At 34.2% G+C, this 6,301-nt stretch overlaps 1 pseudogene; it reads left to right on the top strand.

Moving 5' to 3' along the window:
* Positions 1-236: 236 nt before the first annotated feature.
* Positions 237-2,158, top strand: LOC133680313 (large ribosomal subunit protein uL23-like; annotated as a pseudogene).
* The last annotated feature ends 4,143 nt before the right edge of the window (positions 2,159-6,301 follow it).

Here is a 6,301-nt window from a genome sequence, read left to right as displayed (position 1 = left end):
ATTTCAAGAATCAAATTAAAAACTAAGAAAAAATTCACTGCTGCAATCTAGTGATTTGTAAGAGAGGAAATAATGATTTCAGCTAAAGACGGCGCTACTCTGCTGCTTCGCCAGCCACAGGTCGTCTCTCTTATCCATCTCTCTATATCCAACACTCGTATATTTTTAAACAAGAGTTATTAACCCTTTTATTTTCTGGGTTTTCTTTAGGGTTTCAAGTTATTGATTTGGCGGCAATGGCACGAGCTAAAGGTATGATTTTATCCTATTTCAGTATTCACACATAATTTTGATTGGTTATTTAGTATTACATTTTGAAGATTGTTTTTTTTTTTTTTCATGTTTTGGTTTAATGACTTTGGACTATTGGTTTAATGACTTAAAGAGAAAGAATATAAGTGAACGATTAGATGAAAACTTTAATGAATGAAAATGACATCAAGTTGTTTGATAGAATGACTGAAAAGTGAGCAATAAGTTGTTATAAAGAGGATCTGTTTTTGGGTTGTTAGATGAAAATAAGCCTTGCTGATAGTGTTTTTTCAGTGGCGAGAGAAATCTAAGCTCGGGAATATGTTTCTTGTGTTTTTAATGCGCATTTCTTATCTTGTACTGATGAAATTATTGAAAAAGAGCAAGGCTAGGGTATTGCTGAGGTGTGTAACTATGAATGACATCCTTTGTAATGTTTTCAGAAACAGGCTTCTTTATTGTATACGATGAATCTATTGCATGATGTCTTTTATTTCCCTCGTCGATTCCTGGCAATAATGAGTAGTTCTGATTAATGGGTTTGTATGCTAATGTAGTAGGATTTCATTCAACAGCATGTATTAAAAATAGCAGTTGAGGGTGGGTTTTGATTAGTTTGTTTGTGTTGATCATGATCGTTATTTTTCTTCACCATTTGTGTGCTTGCTACATGCGCAACAGACAGTTTGAAAAAGGCTGACTCAAGGTCATAGGCCATAAAGGTTGCGAGAGCAGTAAAGTCAGGTTCAACCTTCAAGAAGACAAAGAAGATCAGAACTAAAGTTACATTTCATCGACCTAGGACATTGAAGAAGGGGAGGAATCCTAAATATCCTTGCATTAGTGCTACACCAAGGAACAAGCTTGATCATTATCAGATTTTAAAGTATCCCCTCACCACTGAGTCTGCAATGAAAAAGATTGAAGACAACAATACCCTGGTTTTCATAGTTGACTTACGTGCTGACAAGAAGAAAATCTAGGATGCTGTCAAGAATATGTATGACATTCAGTCTAAGAAAGTGAATACCCTGATCAGGTATGCTGCCAAGTAAGGTTCAATCTTTATTTCTCTTTTTAATGCTTTTGGTCTTGAGAAAATATGATGCTTTTCTTTTAGAAGTGGTTGATTGACTATTTTGAATCACATGCAGATGGTGTTTGTCAATAATTGCTTAGATGTTTTTCTGAATTTCATAATGTTAATTATGAACAAGACCGTACCTGGAATTATTACCCCTACCAGCACATGCACAAAACCTTGGCTTCTACTGGTTTGTTGTCAAAACAAATTTCATCAATATATGACATTGTTTGATTGAACCACTTATAAAGATAATTGATTATTACAATTCGATTTAGAAAATGTTGATAGGATGGCCTTTTTTTTTGCATCTGTAATTTATAACACACTGATACATCTCTATTAGATGTAGTTTGTTATACTTGGCAATTTGGTCGAATTATCATCTGCCATGGAAAAGGCAGGACTCTTATGCATGGCAGATCCATAAGACTTGTTGCTTGAAACTTTTTCTTGTTCATCTTCTTCCCTTTGGCAAATATTTAGTCCCTTTTCTGAGTTCATTGATTTGGCTGCAGGCCTGATGGTACCAAGAAGGCATATGTTAGGTTGACACCAGCATTGGATGTGGTGAACAAGATTGGAATCATTTAAGTGCTTGCCCTCTGCTTTTGAAGTTCGTCTTTGCTATTCCATTCTAGAGTAAGGCCGTTTTGTTGTGACATTAATGATAGGGATTTGCAAAATTAGTTTGGAGTTGTGAACTTGTGGAACTTCTGGTTATATTTTATCTCGTGTTTAACTGTAATTGAGATCCAGCAACCATGTAGGCTTGAGGTTTCTATCCATTGAGTCTGAAGTATGCATTCAGATATTAGATCATTTCAATGTCTACTTTATATAATTAATTGTGTGATCTGGCATTTTCATATCAGGTATAGCCACAATTTATATATAGGAGGAATGATTGTTTTTTTTCGCTGGTTTAGGTTCTCATATTGCTATTTGCAGTGCCAGGAGATACATTTTGTGTCCCCATTGTTTCTACAGCTTTCAGCTTGAATCAACTGTTACATAATAAAGTCACTGATCCAAGTCATTTTCATATCAGGTATAGCCACAATTTATATATAGGGGGAATGATTGTTTTTTTTCGCTGGTTTAGGTTCTCATATTGCTATTTGCAGTGCCAGGAGATACATTTTGTGTCCCCATTGTTTCTACAGCTTTCAGCTTGAATCAACTGTTACATAATAAAGTCACTGATCCAAGTCAATTTAGCAAAATTTGAATATCCTTGGCTATTTTTTGAAATGCCAATGGAAGAAGTTTAAAGGAGGAAACAGGGTAAGGAAGGATCTGGAAAAAGAAAAAAATGGAAAGATGGTAACATGTATATATCTTAGGTTGGCTCCAACACTGCTGATTTGCAGCAAACTTGGCTCCATCAGAGATGGAACGTTGTTCTCTGTTTTGCTGCCCAGATTGCCCAGCGGACTCATCTCCATTCCATTACATATATCTTAGGAATTACTGATTTTCTTAGATTTTCATCAGCTTTCACCTGTTTAATCTAATTTCCCTAAAATGAAAGGCATTCTAAAGTTCCTTTTGGTCTTTTGTTTTTCATAAAATATTTATATAAGAATATTTTTTGATTTTTGTGTATTTTCCAGAAAAAAAAAGGGTTAATGTACATATTTAATAGTTAATTTTGAAATTTAATTCTGAAAAATATTTTGAGTTCATAAAATTTTATAAAATATTTTATAAATAGTAATTTATAAGATGATCTAACCATGTTAATCATCATATTTTTCTTCACCATTATTTCCTCTTCCACCACCACTAATTTTTCCACTATCTTACTATTTTTTCCACCACTATTATCATCATTGATTATTTAGCCACCGTTGTCACCATTATCATTATTAACATCATTGAAAAATATTTACATGTAAAATATTTAAAATTAAAATATTTTTTAAATTAAATAGTGAAAAATATTTTACCCGTAAAATAAATATTTTTTATCTATAAAATATTTTACACTGAAATTTCTGCAATCAACACGACGAAGCAAGTCCACTGCCTACTTCTTAAGGTCCGAGTGCTAAATTCTGTAGGATCTGGGAGCGTAGGACTTGATAATTTGCTTCTCTTTCTTGGGAAAGTTCTTCCCTCGTTGGAATATCTAGCAGTGCGTGCGTAGAAACAGAAAAATCACGACAGGGACTGAGATTAAAGACATGTGATCTGCAAAGCGGACAATTTGTGTGAGACTGAAACCAAGTGTCAATACAAGCAGTATGAAAGACATGACAACAGTTTGGTAAATGTTTCAGCCATTCTCCTTCTTGAAATTCACCCAAGCATACTGCACATTCATTATTGCTTGGACTTGATTCTTCTTTATTCTTCTTCTTGAACTGAGCGATGGGGAGAGCGCGCGTCATGGAGGGCTCGAGTCCATGACACTGAAAATGCATTGAAGGATCTTCAAAGAAAACCTCATTTAGATGTCTCCTATCAACCTGGTTTGTAGAGAAAGTTACACTAACAACTGCACACCAAATTCGTTTTAGAATTTTGCAGTAAATGAGCCAGAGGATGATGATGATGCAAACAAGAGCAACTGACACAAGCACAAACGGATTCCTATGTGACTGCCGTTCAAATTCATGTCCTGGGGCTGGCGTTGGACTTGAAGACATGCTATGCTTAAGTTACAGATGAACACTACAATATTAGAATTGAAGGGTATGGTATCTGAAGGCTTTGAATGAAGCTGAGTTGCTGGACATTTTAGAGATGCTTATTCATGTGTAACTTCGCCTCCAGAGAGCCACTCTTGGAATTAATGAGTAACAGATAGAGAACGATTAAATCTATGTAGCCACAGATGTGGACAGATTAGTTGACAAGATTGAGAGCACTGTGTTTACATGAGCTGCGAGAGTATAGATGGCACCGAAGTTCCGTCGGTTTTTTCTGAGAAATATGTGAACATGAACTAATGTTCAGCTAATTTTAAAACTATGGTCAAAATTAAATAGAAGATATTAAAATTATGGTATGAAGATATATTTGTTAATCACTAGTCCACTATTAATGGATATCAAGGCAATACATGTTCTCTCTCATTTATATCCTCTCTATGGAAATGCAGGGGCAGATGCAGGACACATTTTCAGAGGTGAGAGGTTTAAGAGCAAGAAGTCAGAATCTTGCAGTAAATTTCTGCAAACAAAATTTACAACATCTCAAGTTCCCTTCTTGCAACTGAAGATTTCCATCCCTAAAAACCTTTTAGCATGGATCAGCTTGATTGAATCCAATATTTGCAATCCAGGCAGCCCTGATAATCTGCATCAGAAATGCAGAGAATGCCGAACAGCTACATTTGAAATGATGTGTGATGAGATTCCAAAAAATCCAAGTAATTTAGTAATGAGATTTATATGTTAGATAATCGGTTAGTTTCTTGATTTTAACAATCTGATTTATTTTTTCTAACTAAGGTAACTGATAGTTTGTACTTGTTGCCTAGTAAGTCAAGATGACTGATAGCTGACACTTACAAAAGATCATCTTTTATAGATTTCAAGACTATTAGATGTTAAAGTTAATATCTTTTTAAAGAGAAAAAATATAATAATATTTTAAAAATATAGACTTTAAAAATATGTATACTAAAAAATATTGAAAATGAAAAGATTATAAACCTAGAGCTTGAAGGACTCATGAGGTATTTATAACCCATGATTCTTGTCTTTTTATGGGAAGGAGAGGTTGAAGAGTCATTTTATCTCTGTGATGTTTTGAGTTGTACTCCACTCAAAATAATACGTATTAAATTAATATAAAATATTGAAGAACTCATGTAGAGGTCCTGAAAAATTACAGAGGGAGTGTTGGTCTTAAGTGAGTTGGCTAAGCTCATTAGAGATGAGAAATGAACCCAGTGCACTGCCAAGGCCTATGATTGTTGGGTCCAGGTAGCATTTGGACCCATTTTTTTTTTATCGTATGGGGTTTTGATCCTGTTAAATTTAGATTCATCAGTAACGCTCAAGTCTTTGTAATATTGATATGTAAAGACTTGTAAAAATATTCGGTTACTATGACGAGTTTATCAAATTTTCTTTATATAAAAAGAGAGGTGGAAACCTTAGATAATATACCAGATAGCTTGTTTATAGAAGCATGCATGATGATTGAAAAATAATTTCTGAATATATAAAAGAAAAGCATAGTGTAACTTGTACTTAAAAAATTCTTCATGAGAATAAAGTGAAACCATAAAGAAATTTATACATAAGAAATTTTTCTAGTGGCTATGAGGAACTCATAGTAGGAACCCATTGAAGAAATCCATTCTATTAGAGAAACTCATTCCATTGAAGGAACTTGATAGAAACTCATTCCATTAGAGGAATTTAATGGAGGAATCGAATGGAGAAGCTCATTCCATTAGAGAAATCCAATGTATAAATTCAATTGAGGAAACCAAATGAAGGAAATTCAATGGAGAAACTTATTCCATTGAAGGAACCCATTGGAAGAATTTAATGGAGGAAACCAAATGAAGAAACTCAATGGAGGAATCCAATGGATAAACTCATTCCATTAGAGGAACTGAATAGAGGAAACCTAACGGAGAAACTCATTCCACCGATAAAAACTCATTCTATTGAAGGAACACAATCCATTGGAGGAACCAGTGTGTATTTTTGCAATTACCAAGACTCAGCAGTGTTATTTTAGCATCATCAAGCTCTAACAAGATGTATAACTCTATCAGCTGCACCTCTGTGAGAATGACCAATAAAACAGTTATGCAAACAGTAATTAACTATCACAAAGAAAATGGAAGAATGAGAACAATTGAGCATTTTCTAATGCCGTCCATGGCTAGCTAGCACATATGTTTCAGTATAAACTTTCCATGCGCAGAAGCCCATCAAACCTTCTTGAGAAATGTCCTGTGACCTGAAAATTCAACCTTAATATCAGAATGATTCT

This window comes from Populus nigra, chromosome 1 (assembly GCF_951802175.1).
Source record: "Populus nigra chromosome 1, ddPopNigr1.1, whole genome shotgun sequence".
Taxonomy (NCBI): Eukaryota; Viridiplantae; Streptophyta; class Magnoliopsida; order Malpighiales; family Salicaceae; genus Populus; species Populus nigra.
This window is presented reverse-complemented; position numbering and strand designations above follow the sequence as displayed.